We start from the raw sequence: 16,884 nt of genomic DNA, 5'->3' as shown, positions 1-16,884 counted from the left end.
CTGGTTACTCTCTGTGTCAAGAAGAAAGAGAGAAGGCAGAATCTTGAGACCAGTCATGGAGCAAGTGTCCAGGAACGTGCCAGTGTAATTGTGTCATCCATCAGGTGTGTCTGATGGATTGTGGGTGCGTGTGGGTGGAAGGTAAGCCGGCTTCCAACCACAACCACAACCCACGTGGATGGGGCCTTCTGCTAGCCTGGCCCCGGGCAGAGGCCGTGTCTCCTCCAGCGCCTCTGAGTTCTCACCGGTGATTTCTCAACTTCCTGCCACAGTCTGCTTGTTTCGAAATGCGGAGCTTCGCTAGAAATGAAGTCAGACACTCCCGGGTAATGATCGTCTTCAGTTCTTGTGTCATTTTCTGGAATTATGTTTGCAAGAGCAGTTCCCACAGATTTTGTTTTTACCACAGTAATCAGGGTCTCCACCAACCCTGAGAAAAAAATAGAGTTGATGTTCCTGATAGCTCACCAGCTGAAGAAAAACGTTTATGGCTAATCTTCCTGGTTCATTGTCTCAGAAACACACACATCCCCACTTAGGGGTGATTTTTCTTTCCATCTCTGGGAGGAAGAGGTACTGAACGGACTGGCAGTGAGGAATGGGGCCTAGAGCGGGCTGAGGAAGCACGGTTGAAAATATCACCCGGGGAAAGCTTCTCAGGCCCTTCCCTTCTAAAGACACACTATTTAGTCACAGATAATTAGATATAAAATCAGATTGGGCACCATGATAACAGTAACTAGGACAGAAAGAAGTGACAAAATGGCGACGTTCCCGCGTGAATCACCTGATGGGAAGAACTCGTCACTAGCACAAAGCCCACTCCCCAGCATTTTGGGAAAAGGAAAACATCTCCTATGAAATAGGATTCTGAAAACACTGTAAAAACATGACGGTTAGCTTGATTTCCGATTTTAAAAAATTTAGGTGCCAAGAACGTGTTATTTCAAGAAACACATTTCCTTGTATAAAGAGGACATTTGGCCCTATCATGGGCTCTCACATTTGTTATATTTCTTCTGAATGAAGACTCTAGCTGTTCCTTGATAAGCCATACTGGAGAAAGTCAACAATGGTTTTGCTGTTAGCTATGAGAACAAAGTATGTCCTTTTCGTCTTCATCTTTTACCCTACTGTTATGTAGTAGATTTTGATTTTAATAGGTATGTCAAAATACCAGAATTTCCACAAGATGTGACAGTTCACAGTCTCTGAGTTATAACTTAACCTCTTGAATTCCCTCTGTAATCACTGTTCTTTGAAAGGTAAGTCATAACCATACACACACACACACACACACACACACACACACACACACACACACACACACACACACTTGCATACTAGTAACCAAACATTTCTATGCCAAGCGGAGAAAATCTAGGGTGATTATCACCATTTTTGAGAACGTTGCTTGCAGAAGGAGGCCTGGCACAGCTGTGGGCTCCAGCAGACACTTACGTGATGGATAGCAGGAAGTTGACACCAGCTCTGTCACCGTAGAAACCGTGTGTTCTTGGCTGGCAAAAACGAGTTAGCGCCTGAGTCAGCTCACAGGAAGAGATGGAAAAAGAAAGACAAAGTAAGGCTCTTTGGAGGAAGGTTATTAAAAATTATGGTAAAGCATAAGGAACTGTCATTAAACATAAACACGCTAGCTTCATAGGTAAACGGGATTTCTCTTTGTTTCTCTGTGTCAGCTGATATTAAGCTACAATTGATATTTACTTTATTCCCAGGGGTTGGACTGTCAAATAGTTATCCGCTATAATAAAGTGTGGCGCCAAGTGGATAGAAATAGAAGCCAATACTGATTGTCCCTCACAGCTCCGAGATACCCAGGACCCTGACAGTGTGCTGAGACGCGCCCCTAACAGAGAGAGGTTGTGAGGTTCGTGGACTAGGATTTTATGCATTACCTATTCATTTCTGAACTGGGATCTCACAATGTAGATACATCGTGAATTCTTTTTTAACCTAACACTCTATAATAGATCTCCCACCAGATGCCTCAACAGCATGCAATCCTGTATACCATGATTCTAGATGCTCTTCTTTTATCTAGCCAAGTGATGTTCTTTTCTATTTATTTCTTGTCCTTTCTCCAAAGTTCCCATTTCGACTTCAGGTTCCGCTTTCCATTGTTTTAAAGATTCTCTCTCCACGCCCGCCCTCACCATCCCTGTTTAGAATTTCTCAAAGGCATTACACAAGACAAAGTGGGATTCCCTATGATTCCCAGTTCTTTCCATTCTTCCTTATAGAGCAAACCCACAGCTCCTTTGTCCTTCCCGTGTCTCTTCTTTGTGCTTTTGAATTTGTCAACATCATTTTGATAATGAAGTACACCAAATCTACGTAGTTCTTGTTTATGTGACAGACACGGGGTTTTCCTGACATAGAAACACTGACTAGAACTCCACGAGGCCTCACATTCACACACACACACACACACACACACACACACACACACACACACACTCCCCCATTCCCACAGTCCAATCAATTTAAAGACCTGTCTGTGTTAACTCTCGGTACAGACGGCGGCCCTGCACTTCACATTGATGCCAGAGGGCTTACACATAAACCCTGCTTGACTTGAAAATCAAACAGAGGTGAGTGGAGTTCAGCTTTTTTTCATGCCGAGGTCTGAGCCTTGCCGGGAGACGATCCTGGACTAATAAGGTCTGGAACCGGCTTTGTCCCGTCCGTAGCAGCCTCTCACCCCGCAGGACATCACGCTCCTTCTGTGAATTTGTGTGCTTAAGAAGCACTGAGGACTTTAATCTGCGAACGAATGGGTGGAAGGAAAGTGGGGAGTGTGAGTCAGACGTGCACCCTTATTTCAGGAGGAAAGGCGCCAAGAGCACGGAAACCATGACAGAAGGTGGGCTGCCAAATTTTGCCATCTGCGTTTTGTACGATTTTTCACCGGCATCTGAAGTCACGAATGCCCTTCTCAGTCTCTGCTTTCTAAAATACGACACCTTCCACTTCACATTATTTATTCCTTCAAGAAAGAATAAGTATTCAGAAAACTCCCGAGGCAGGTGAGAATAGAATAGAAGGGCGGGGGAGAAAGATGGAGGAATGTGGTGCTGATCAATATTCACTGTACATAGAAAGGACATGTTAAATTATTGAAACCTCTGCACAGCTATCCGGAGATGATAATAAAACAGAGGAAAAATAAAACAATTCCGCTGCTTCTGCGGGGAGGGGAACTTCCAGGTGAGTTTGTCTATTTCTCTCCGGTGTGAAGTTTGAATGTAAAGTTTGACTGCTGATGTCAGATAGCCCCGGGTTCGCGTGCCTACCAACCCTGCAAGAAAGTTCTGCTTCAATGCAAGCTTCCGGAATGAACCGAGAGGTGCACTCTTCTAGAGTCAAAGTCAACTTGATTGCGTGTGGCTCATCTTTGTTTTGTGCCCATGTGTGTGACTTGTGGACTAGAAACTGAGACTTGGGGATTCATAACCCTTGCACTAAGTCATGTCACTACAATAAGAATGTAGATATGGATAACATATTACGTCTGGATGTGAAAAATGTTTAAATTCACTTTCTGAGAATTCTAAACAATACTTTCAGATTCACTTGTTCTTACACGATGCATTTGTTCCTATCATTATGATATATTATATATATACATATATATATCATGTGTACTCGTTATACATCTATTTTTGGAGTTTTTGCTACATTGAAGAATCTACAGAAAGCTTAGGATTTTAGACGCATGCACACAGCCCTTCACACTCAGCCACTCGCACATCCTTGCATGGTCACACAGAACCAGAGGCGGCCATTGCCCACCCAGGGCGGGCCATGCCTCCAGCTCTTTGGTTAAGATCCGTCCGCAACTTGAGAGGTGTGAGGCTCCAGGCACATTGAACAATCTCTCTGCCCTCGTTTCCTCACACTGCAAGGTCTGTCATCAAACACTTAGTATATTAATTTGTGTCTAGCTCCACCTAGATAAGTCTGGTATAGAGGAAAATCCTTTGAAGTCCTAGGACTTCTTTATTTTTTTTTTTAAAAAAGAAACGCAGTGCTCACACACTGATTTATTAAGTAAGACCAGGTTTCTTTCCTGTCTACTTTCTATCTCTTCTTCTTTCTTTGTTCTTCCTCTCAGCTTTTCTTCCCCTTCTGTCCTAATGATGGTAGTGGACCTCATTGTCTCCATCTTTGCTCTCTTTCTCTTTTCCTCGCTTTGCTATCTACTTTTCCTTTTGCATTGACAATAAGCATAATCATGCACCTACTGTAGGACTTTAATTTAGTGACAAACTATTTTCTCTCTTTATTCCCACACTAATTTACCAGCTGTTTAGCTTCCAGGAAAATATCAAACTGAAATGGTCCAAAGAGGTCCCCATTCATCACGTTTTGAACTTTTTGACAACTCTTTTCATGCACACATTCAGTAAGACAACAGAATTCTTCAAATGGTGATCAGACCAAATTTTGAGACTGTGGTAAGGCATCAGCTATTGAAGGATTCCAAGCACATTGAGCAGTGAAGACCAGGCCTCCAGACCTTCCTCTCTGCAGATATTTGCAAAGAAAGAAGACTCAGCGGGGACAAAATTCACACAAGGCCATAAGAGGCGAGTGTGCCTTCCGAGAGCCCCGATGTCCTCACCGGCCACCGCAGGAGCTGAGAAGAGCCTGCACTGCAGCTCCCGCCCGGGACCGAGGGCAACGCACGCAGGCACCGCCATTCAGACTCCCTCCAGGACTGGAGCTCTTCTTCACCCCATTCTCCACAACACGCACAGAGGTTTCTAGTGATCGCCAAGAAAGAATCAACTTGCAAGAAAACTGGACATTTTTTGTCTTTCCTAATGTATACGGTTGCACATGTTTGATGTGTGAAGCAGACATGTTGACCAGATGAGACTGTTAGAGGAGATGGCAGCCTGCCCTCCATTTAGCGCAGGATCTTTGGTTTAGGTGAACTGTGTCACATAAAACATAATTTTATTAATGGATGGTAGCAACTGTAAGGGCAAGCTGATACTCCCAATGAGAAAGAAACATGATCTCCAGTCGATGTTTAAAGAATCTTGGGATGTAATGCTTCCCTCTCTTCCTTTGCTTGGTGAAGTGTGAGGAAATTCTAGCACAGGACCTCCACGCTGAAGAATCGGAAGAGTTTAGGCTGAGATAGACTTACGCTCAAATATCATATGCAATTATATATGAAGCCGACATTTTGAAATTATATATTGTAGTAATATAAAGAGCACTTAATTTTTGTCACTTAGGGTAAATAAAAAATATGATTCTTAAGTGAAAGAAATAAGTCAATTAAAACAAACATCAAGATAATAAACATGTTGAGAGGTTAATTAGCGTCATACTATTTACTATACTATACTATCTACAAAAGAATTGAGCACAGTAAAAATACTTATTATACGTAGGATGGTATAAACATTTGACAAACATTTGATTTAAATTAAAACTTATTAGTCCTTTGATTATGAAGTAACTTAAAATACATTTATGTCCCTGGTTTTCAAAAAGTATTGTAAATTCTGTTCCCAAACTATGTAGTAAAAAATTGACTACCTAAATTAATGATAAGAATTGGGAATTTCATATCATTTTATTCCCCAAGTAAACATTGCTATTACTTTTAAATAATTTGAATATTTCAGTTATTATTTCCTACTCAGGCTATTTATTTAATAGGTAGAGATTCTGTGGCAGCCCCAAACTTTCAAAATTGATTTCAATATTCTCTTCTGTGTTTTAACATTTTAAAAAAGCTCCAGAGAATTGCTGTGGTTGCCAATTCCAAAAGATGTTGAAGAATTTTCTTCAAAGAGGAATAATCCTTGAGAATGATATCATAGTCAAAATTTACAGTATGAAGCACAAAATTGAGAAGAACTTGTACCATGGCTCATATTAAGTATTATAGAGCACCTCAATATGACAGAGCACCATTCCGTCTTTTACCTAGCTAACAACCCCACAACTGGGACTGTACTAAACTGGGTTATTGGATAGGTTTGCATTTTAAATGGTATTAGAATAACCTGCTAATTAAAAAGCACAAATCAAGCTCCTATAAAAAGTCCAAATGGCGCAGGGCTCCGCAAAGCCCTCTTTCTTTCCTGTTTGTTACGGAGCCTGGAGGGCTTCAAGTGTGTTTTAAATAGGACACTGTTTACAACACAATCTGTCCTGGTGCAGACTCTTGGTGAAATTAGGAATGGCGCTCTTGGAGCATGCCCGCACGCAGGCAGCCACAGAGCCAACTGACAGCCCTCATGGCTGAGCCCAGAATTCACACCCCACTCATAACAGCAAACAGGCAAGAATCGCATTCCACTCTGCCCTCCAAACAGAAGTGAGATGCCGCCCAACACTGGGAAAAGAGTAGAAGGGAGATAAAGAAAGGGTGTTTGTAGCAGCAAAGAAAGAGCCCCCATACTTCCTGAAAGTGATGTGCTTGCAAAGAGACAGATCATAATGAGAGGAGAAAAGGCACCTGGCATTTGCATGGCTCCCTCCGACTGGAGCCCTGACTTGGAGCAGTGTAATTAGAGCTCTCTCTGCACCGGGAACAAAGGCCTGTCACATGAAGAACAGCGAGCTAAGCAACATTGGCTCCTTACATCCTTCACTCCCCTCTTTCTGCCTTGAGAAGAGGAAATAGAAGAAAACAGGTGGGGTATGGGTCCCCCTAAAGTTTAGAATGGAACCCTTCTCCTCTGTTAATATTATTTCTGAGAGTAATTATTCCTTCTTGAGGCCAGAGATCAACTCAATGTTCATTGGTGCCATTAGCTTTGGAATACAATTAAGAAGGTCAGCCGCAATGCAGCGCTCTGCTTTTACCTTGTTAATCCTCTCGAGCCCTTTGGGGGGGTGGGGGATCTGGCTGATCCTGAGGCCTGCGTGAGGCTGTTTGCCTTTCGGAACAGGGCAGCACCTGTTGGTTAAGGGCACACCGGGATGGGTGGTGTTGAGAACCCTTCTGTCACCCGCGCCGCTGGTGAGTCCAGCTCAAATCCTAGCACAAACTGCCAGGATGCACTAGTATGTGTTGCAGAGCAAGATTCGGGTCACTGGCTTCTTTAATTCTAAATAATGGCAGAATGTGCTTTTCCACAGAGCCCGGAGTCTGCTCTGTGTGTGTGTGTGTGTGTGTGTGTGTGTGTGTGTGTTTACTGTCACTCTTAAATTTCCTGAATTCTTAGCTCCTTCAAAGCCTAGGACTAGGTAGAAATTATGACTAGGTTGAATACTTAGACTTTCCATGTTAGTCTATGTCATCGGACAAAGCTTATTTTGAGGGAAAAAGGAAAGTATGTCAGGCAGAGTCTCATGAAAGAGGTAACATGTCCACGGCATGGCTGCACGTGTGTCATTGCTCTCAGTGTGCAGTATGCATGTTCTGAGGCCTGGATTTGCTGCCCCTCTTGAAAGCCAGGAATGACTGGCCACACTTGTACTGTCTGTCTCCTGCATGCTTCAAGCTACCATGGTGAGAAGTGCTGCAGTGAGAGGCGTTCGACCAATGCCTCCCCACGGGCGGTGCTCTGTGTACCCAGCCAGCCCGGTCGCCCTGAAAGAGGAAATCTCAGCACTTCCAGAACACCATGCTCATGGACTTTCAAGAGTTTCAACTGTTGTGGAAGAAAATACAAAATGGAAGCACACAGTAGCGGATGTTATTTGTATACTTTAGGGGCAAAACTTGCATTTCACTGATATGCTAAACTTCTCCTTAGGACGCATGGATAAATTTATTTGCCAATACCCCTAGGTGGCAGGGTAATATTACAATAGTTGTGTTCTGAAGATGCTCAGTTTTCTGAGAGGGAGAGAGAGATGAAGGGGAGTGAAAGTAGTCTGAAAACAAAACTTTAGAATCCTTAATCTTTAATTTCATGTATATTAACATGTCCAGAAATGGATACCATAGAAGACTGGTAAGCGCTGGTGATAAGAAGATTCTATCACCAATACTGGACCACAGAAAGGATTTGAGTGATCAATGAAGTGTATCAATGAGAACAGGTCTCCTTCTGCATTGTGTTTTGGAAGCTGTGTAGTTTCAGGTTTTGAAATAATAGTGAGGCAACAAGCCACCAGTGGTGGGATTTAGAAGACGACACTACCCCTGGACATGGTACATGTTGGGCAGTAAGCTCAGACTCCTGTGGGCAGCCAGCCGTGGGATGGTTAAGAGGGGAAAGATAGGAAGATGGGGTTCAGGTGTCATTAAAGACAGGGAGCCACAGAGATAAAGCGGGAGCCACCGGGAGGAGGTTTGAAGGCCAACAGCCTTTGTAGAATAGGAGCTACGGGCAGACGTGGGAAGGAGACGCACACCTGCAGAACTGAGGGGCTGCAGAGATGGAGGGAAGGGGCGTTGAGGAGAGCCGGCCAGTGCGCATACAGCAGGGTCAGGATGCATTGAGAACTGAGAAGCCATCAACGCACGACTCAAACCCACCACAGATAGAATATCCAGTTCCACAGGAAGGTGAAAATTGAGAAGCAATGAGAGCAAACATGGATGAACCCTGTCCAAGTCCAAGTGTACGTTCACGTCCACCTTATCGCCTGTACCTACAGCCGCTGACCTGCATCAGTGCAGCTGCAGTAGAGGACCAGGACGGGTCTAGACAGACCCCTCCCGGTAGAGAGGAGACCCGGTCCCCTCAGCGTGTGCAGCACCGTCGCCGGCCTGACTGACCCTTGCATTCTGCCTGGGCCGTTGATTCTGCTTCCCTTTTCCAATCCCTACTTGGAGTCGGGATGGTTCCTCCACCTGAGGGAGGAGCTCTGGGCTCTGCCTCTCTGCCCTGCCTCCGTTCTCCATCCTCATCTGTCCTACCATTACTCAGCTATGAGAAAGCCATTTTGAATAAGCAGTAACTATGCTTAACCACGTACCAGTAACCGATGTGGCAACTTCACACTGGCAGGTTAGCTCCAGCCAGCGCAGTCTGAGGAAGCTAAGGGGAGGCAGGGTGTCCACCCAGCACTGGTGTGCATGCGTGTGGGTCTCCTGCCAGATGGAAAGGGGAAGGCCAGCTAGGCTCCTGGGGGGTGGTACGGGCCAGGCCAGGCTTCTGCTCACCTCCCATGAGCTGGAGCAGAGTCCAGGGTCACGCGACGGCCAGGCTGGCTGGCAGGGCCAGCTTGGTCTCAGGGGAACAAGATGGGTTGGGGGGAGGCCACCCAGTCCTGAAAGGATCCCTGCATGTCAGCCCAGCAAGGGTGTGCTCAGGTCTGACATAGAGCAGAAAGGGCCATGGAACATGGGTTTTCATCAGAGACGCTCATGCAAGCCTTGGCTACAGCTGTTGGAGGGGAAGGGAGGAGCCCCGCCCCCTCTCCAGTTCCCTGGGAGCCGGCTTCCAAGCTCTACCTTCCACTGCCTCGGTCTGCTTCTGTTCACAGGACACCATGGCCTCACGCCGTGTTACCCAGGAGAATCAAAACGTCAGGCTGTAGAGGAGTGAGGCTAAATATATCAGAATTTTGATATTAGATTTCAGGACTGAGCAGTGACATAATCAAAGCTTACACGATGATGAAGCCCAGAGACAAAATCATGAAGGGAAAGGAGAGGGTAAGGCAGCCCCTGGGCAGGCCAGGCCTACCTCTCACTAAATGAAAAGAAAGCCCCCCACGACCAGCGGGCAGCGGGGAGATGAGACGGCCACTTCCCAAGAGAGGCCCTGAGCTGCCAGCGCTCCGGATCAGACAGCACTCCCGTCTAGCCTATTAATTCATAAGGACTGGATTAAAACAGTCCTCTTCAGAGCGGAGAAGCAGCTTCTGAGCCCTTTACTCGACTTTCCAGCTCCTCCCTTTGGAAGATAGGAGAGGCTCTACCTGGCCAGGGAGACTGCAGACAGAGGCCTTCTCTTCCTTCTGGTCTGTGACAGGCGCAATGCTTGGATCGCATTAGCTCTGATACACTTTCTCAAATACAGTGAAGTGACAGGCGCAATGCTTGGATCGCATTAGCTCTGATACACTTTCTCAAATAGAGTGAAGATCAGCATTGTATGTACAGGCGTGTGGTATATGCATATACATGTACATGCATGTGTGTTGATATTTCATTCAGCTAGTGAATCCCAGCAACTCAGAAGGCTGAGATATGGGGATGACAATTTGAAGTCAGTTGGGCAAGTTTGTGAGATTCTCATCTCCAGTAAACTAGCAAGGGGGAAAAAAGGCCTAAGTGGCGCTGTGGTGCAAGTGGTAGAATACCAGCCTGGAGCATAAAAGCTCAAGAACAGTGCTCAGGCCCTGAGTTCAGGGCCCAGGACTATCATCAAAACAAAACCAAAAAAAAAATAGAAACGAAGCAAAACCAAACACAAACAGGTCATCAAAGTAGAGACTTGATAGAGAAATCACCAGGATTTACTGATTCCTAAATTACTCTTACAAATCAGGCAGAAGAGCCCAAGGACGCCAAAAAGAACATTAGTAGGAAAGGAAGAAAGAACAGCTGTCAGTCATCTGCACGGTTTTGGAGCGAGTACACAAGGAGCAAGGCATTGTGGGACAACAGCGTGTCTCAAAGGCGGTCACATTCCAATATGCGTGTTTACGTAGTAATGGATAGTAATGGAGACTACAAAAAAAAAATCTGATCAGTTTAACCTGGGGGGAAACGCGTGCGCAAAACAGGGAGGACGGAGGCCCCCCACCAGTCAGCCGGGGTGCCCCCGCGAGGCAGCGCTGCTACCACGCACTGCTTCGCAGCACCCTCTGCCACACATGTCCTCCAAACTCTGTGAAATGGTGACAGCTCCACGAGCCCCCGACCTGGGCCACCCTGGGCCACCCAGCCCCACCGCGATGGCAAACACACCCCTGCTGCCTGGACCGGTCCACGAATTCCCATTGCCATTCCCTATCTTCTCACTGGCGAGAATTCCCCCGATGAACTCGCAAGACTTTTGTGACTGTCCTGTACACAAGAGGATTGGAGGGAATTAAGTGAAATTACTCTCACTCTGATTTTTTTTTAAATTGTCTCTTGCGTTTCAGAGGATTACTACCCAACAACTAACACATAGTATAATGTTTCTAGATCACTTGAATAGTTACCAACCCAGAGTGCCTGCATCCACTGCTGAGCATTTTCACTAAGAAAAAAAAAATCTGAGGTAAGTTACTAATTTCTCTCAAGGACCAAACACATGCTTTCTGTCAAGAAGCAACTCTCAAGCCGGGCGCTGGTGGCTCACGCCTGTAATCCTAGCTACTCAGGAGGCTGAGATCTGAGGATCATGGTTCAAAGCCAGCCCGGGCAGGAAAGACTGTGAGACTCCTATCTCCAATAAACCACCAGAAAACCGGAAGTGGCGCTGTAGCTCAAGTGGTAGAGTGCTCACCTTGAGCTGAAGAGCTGAAGGACAGTGCCCAGGCCCAGAGTTCAAGCCCCACGACCGACAAAAAAAAAAAAAAAAAAAACGAAGCAACTCTCAGAATGTGTGATAACTTGTGAACTTCCAAGCCAGATGGGAGTTGTTGACTAGCTGGACATAGACTCTGGTTTTATTACAGCTCGTACAAGCAACGCATTTGTCATAGAAAAAACTCGAGCACAGGGTCCTGCGCTTTGGGTAATGCTGTGGCAGGGGCCTTGCGCGTGCCCAGCATCCCGTGTTTATGCTGTGTTTCGCGGGGGCACAGACTGTGCTGAGAGGCACCCCAACCTGCGGTGGGGACCCGGGCACCAGACTGTTTCATTCTCTCAGCAATTCACTTGCTCAACAAAGTGTGAGTGAGGAGGGATTTTGCACCCCTTTCCAGGGAGAAAAATACAGCACAATACTTTTACAGCTCTTCTTCCCTGCAAGCGAATGCAGCCTGATGTGGGTCTGAGCAGAAGCCCTGGACAGCAAGTGGGCATGAGTGACCTTGAAAACACGGAGGGAAAGCTGGAGAGAAAAGCAATTTCATCTCTGAAATTACACCCCAGTGTTCTCATTCATCTTGATAAGCAGTTTTAAGGAATAAGGTGGTGGGAATATTGCTTCTATAAGGGGCAGGACCCCCCCCCCCTCAGCCCAGTCAGTTTAAAGTAAATTTAGATGTTCAAAGATGCATTTGATTTCTATTGTGGGGCTAAATTGGCCACTTTAGAAGGGTAAAAGCAGCAGAAGAAAAAAGACAGGCAAGGAGAAAAACAATGGAAGAAAACTTACTTAAGAACAAAATTATTTTGATTTCCATTTTTAAAAATGCACATGAGTTCTGGTTATACAGCTGATCTAAACAGAAAGGTATCTCTTGTGCACTTATGTTTGTGCCTGGCTTAATTGTGCCTGTGTGATGGTGCGTGGATGAGTGTGCATCCGTGTGTGAGTGTGTGTCCTCTGCCTTGAACACAGACCTCTGCACCTCAGCGGGCCGTTTACACACTCCCCGAAGTACAGACAAAGGCTATCCCATGCCGCTCCGTTCCTTACAGACAAGTGGCTCGGTGTCCGTCCTCTGGAAAGCTTCCTGTGGGAGGATGGGGAGGAATCCCTCCCTGGAGTCCAGTGCCCAGAGGGAGCACTCCCATTGCTTCCAACTTTCCCATGGAAGACTGAGGAGGAAGCCATGAGTTAGACCCGTGGGGAGGTGGCAGGAAGCCTGGCTCGTGCAGCCCCCATCAGAAGGGAGCGGAGCAGCTACTGGTACTCCCCATCTTGCATTAAGGCTCAAAGACGCTCTGGCCTCCTCTTCCTAGGCCTCCCCTGGCCTGCCCGAGGACCTGCTCAGCGACGTCTCGTGAAGAGACTCAGGCGCACACAGCATGTTCTTTCTTGGATCTGGCAAGACAAGCACTTCATTAGCTGAATAAAGAGATAATCTATAGATAGAATTTGAGAGACTAAGAAAAGAAACTCACTTCTTAGATAATAAGGTATTAATTTAATATTACCAGAGCACATTTAATACCCAAAGAGATATTTTCAGTAATATCATGAAAATTGAGTCCTTCACTTCAATTACTCATGCAGTAATTCATCCTGGATGAATGATTAGGAAGGAATGGTATGGAGCACTGGGTTTCGTGTGAAAATGAGTAACTGCACAAAATATCCAAGGCGAGATTTGTTAATTAAGATTTGATCTCCTCTGGCATAATTCTGGTGGCAACACTGCAGATCTTGGCTCTCAGAATGGAGCTTAATTATCATCATGCAAAGTGGTGGCTTAGAAGTCTGCATCCACGAAGGGAGCAGACACTTTCCAGGTAGACTCCTAGGAGGGGTGTGGGAGAATAGATGTGGGCACTTCATGCCATGATGCTCTCCTTAAGGAAGGCCAGGTGTAGTGGTTGTGTGTACAAAGAATGTCTCCATTCTAGAAGGGAAAACGAAGCATGCTAAAGACTAAGTGTAAGCCCATATAGTTGACGTTCAAAACATCATACCCACCCAGCCATCAGCTCCGGCAGCGTGTGAGCCCTGGCTGGAAAAACTGGGGAGCACCTGAATGGGCAAAGCACATACTGAAAGATGCTTGCTATGGTTTGGATCTGAAATGGTTCCAGGCTTGTTTTCCACCCTGTGGCCCTTCTGGGAGATGCTAGAACCTTCAGGAAGCAGTGCCTACTGAGAGGAAGTTAGGTGGCTGAAGGAGACATGGGGACTCCAGGGCCTTCCTGTCTTTTTTCTGGCTTCCTGGCCACCATGAGGTAGGAAGCCTCTGCTACGTGATCTTGCCTCTCCATAGAACCCAAGGCAGCAAGACCATGTGACCGTAGGCAGAATCCTCTGAAGCTGTGAGCCACGGTAACCTTTCCTCTTAGTAGGTCATTTGTGGAAGGTTTGGGTTACAACAGTGGGAGGCTGGCCAACACAAAGCTCCCACCAAGTTGGCCCCTGGATGCCGGTGAACTTCACACTGCTAATCCTGGCACAGTTCTGGACAGGGAGGCAGCTGATCTACCTGTGAAAAGGAAGCCCCTCAGGGAACAGGTGCTCGCTGTACCCCTCACTGTCTGCGCCCGGAGGATTTGTATCTTGGAATCATGATTCCTCCAGTGTTAACTAGTGTCTGTGAGTGGCAGCCGGGTCAGGAGGACGGCTCCCTTCCCAGAGGACAAATCCATCCCATCGAAGCCTCTCAGCCTTTCTATCATGGGAGGACACAGTAGGCTGGCGACGTCTCTGAACCCAATAGGGGGCCTCCAGCAGACATTGAACACACACTGTCTTCTTAGATGTCTGTCTCACTGCAGGCCTAGGAGGAAGAGGGCTTCTCTCCGTGGTAAGGCAGAGATGATGATGCCACACGTGGGCAAGGGGCCACACCTGGTGGCAAGGTGGGCATGTCTGTCCACCAAAGCAGTGCTCAAGCAGCATCCCCAGGGCCTTGCCCACCAACAGCCACTGGGTGACTGACTGAAGAGAGCAGCACTGCAGGCCTTGTGGCAAAGAAAATCTACATCCATGGTATTCATTTACCTGGTGATCTAATCTATAACTGGGATCAATAACCCTCGCAGTTTGCTCAAGGTGCAAACTAAGCCCTGGCTGTCGAGGAAAAAAATGCCAGTGGAAGATCTCCTTCCATGATCCTGATCACTGTAGGGATGCCGAACCAGCACTGATCACAATCCTGATCACTGTAGGGACTCCGAACCAGTACTGATCACAATCCTGATCACTGTAGGGACTCTGAACCAGCACTGCATCCCAGAATGCAGTCATAAAGGGACAGTGGTCCCCTTGAATGCCGTTACCTCCTGTCTGGCCTCTGTGGTGTGTGTACAGATGGATAAGATGGCCACAGCACCAGCCTCACGGGCAGCCGCCACTCAGGGCTTCTCTAAGGAAAAGCGTGGCCATGAGGTAGATGGCTGTGGCTCAGGTGTGTTGAGGGTGGGTAATACCACAGGTTCTGTGTGTGTAAAAGCTGTGAACACTATTCTCATCATTGCCTGCTGTATTATGAGCCCCAACGTTCATCACTTCAAATATTATAGTAAAATATGTTCCACAGTTTTTTCATGTGTAACTTTGTGTCCAGGTGTAACAGATGTGTACACAAACCATGCAAATGGAAATTAAAGCCTCCCATCACAACTCAATATTTCACATCCAAATGCCTTCTAAATTAAAAAGCTTCACTGAATTATAATCTAGTTGATGCCATCTAGGGCTATAGATTTTTTTTTTTCCTCTACCCATTAAAAAAACCTAAAAGGCAGGAAGGCAAATACAGCAGAGAACAAATTGATTTGAAAGTCGTGAGACTGCATCCCCTGGGTACGGGCCTCCTCCGGCAGCTCCGCCCTGGGCGCGCACCCCTTGCTGGACAGCTTGCACCCGTGCCACTGGGGCTCTTTATCTTGGTTGAGCCGGCACCCAAGGCATTGAGGGAAGAAGTATTCTAGCAGGAGCCTGAGGCACTATGGGAACAAGAGGTACCATGACCGGCCATGTGTTACCTGCCACCTGTTTGGCTGTCATATTTTTATCCCTATCCACCTATCAGTTCTGCTCTCTTTCCTCAGTTTCTCTTCACTGTATTACACCAAAGTGAACAGTATGTGAACCGTTTCTTTTCTGAGTGTTTCTCTCATGCAGAACTCAAGTCGGCCTCCCCATATGACATTAGTGGGTGTGGGAATTTAAAAGGCCAGAAATATTTGGACACCCGGGGAGCAGGGGTCAGGAGGTCGGAGCCCTGGACACACAGACACATGGGCTGAAGTCTGCTGCTGCTAGAACCTGGCTGAAAGCCACCATTGTTGTTGGTGGACAGGCAGAGACGGGGTGAGGGCAGGGAAGCCAGGCCTCCTGACGAGTGAAGAGTCTTGGCATGTTCTTTCCTGAGCACACATCGTCACCTCGGCTGAAGCAACAAGGCTACGACAGCCATGGAAAACAGCGAACCAGAACTGGACATTCACTTCTGAGCCTGTGTCTTAACAAGCCCACGTACCTAAAACAGGCAATAATGAACGAGAGAAGCCATGGAATCTCATTGTCTCTGCCGTCAGATGGAAAGTCGCACTCTGGAGCACGGTGCCTGGATCCTGTGGCACGCCAACAAGGTGCCACCCACTTTCCTCTGCTCCAAAGGAAAGCTTAACCATGGCAGAAGACCCGGGTGAGAGGAAGGGAATGGATTGGTCCGAGGAAACCTGATACCCCAAGGAGGATTTATGAAGGAGAGACACAAATCATCATCTATTCTACCCCACAAGGGTGGGTGCCATCTCCCAAGGAAGGAATGCAGGTTAAAGTTAACAGAAGAACCTTCTAGAAGCATCCATTCCATGCCTGATTGGGGAGGTGGGAGAGGCCTCTTCTAAAATTAGATGAGTGACCTATATTTCAGCATGTCTTTCTTTGTCAACCCTGTGTTCTGACAAGCTGACTTCAGCTCTCGGGTTTAGACAGAAGGTTTTCAGAGGGAACCTGATCCCTTCTGAGTTTATTACAACCCGGGAAGCCAAGGCCACAAAAGGCGTCTTTCACAGGCAGGAAGAGTTTTCAGCTGGAAAAATAAACTGACAAAGACAACATTTACATATTGCTAATGATACAGTGTCCAGGGAGGAAACTCCACAAGGCTTTTTTTTTTTTTTCAGCCAATGGATTCAGCATTTTAAAAGATGGAAACACCGGTTGTATTGTAATGCAGGATCTTTCTGCTTCCTGGCTAAACTTCTGTGAAGTTTCCCACGAGTGGAGTCCCGGCGACCTGGGACAGGCTACCCTGGCATAGGGCAGTGCATCTCATGCATATCTGCACACACTCAACCCTAATCACAGCTTTCATGCATCTCCAAGGTTGAACAATGATTGTGTAAATGTCGAACAGTAAACAGAGGCATAGTATAAACTCTATATTGATAAAGAGCTGGTCTTAAAC

The sequence above is a fragment of the Dipodomys spectabilis genome, unplaced genomic scaffold, assembly GCF_019054845.1.
Source record: "Dipodomys spectabilis isolate Male_0828 unplaced genomic scaffold, ASM1905484v1 ptg000179l, whole genome shotgun sequence".
Lineage (NCBI taxonomy): Eukaryota > Metazoa > Chordata > Mammalia > Rodentia > Heteromyidae > Dipodomys > Dipodomys spectabilis.
The sequence above is the reverse complement of the archived record's forward strand: the minus strand, read 5'-3'. Positions refer to the sequence as shown.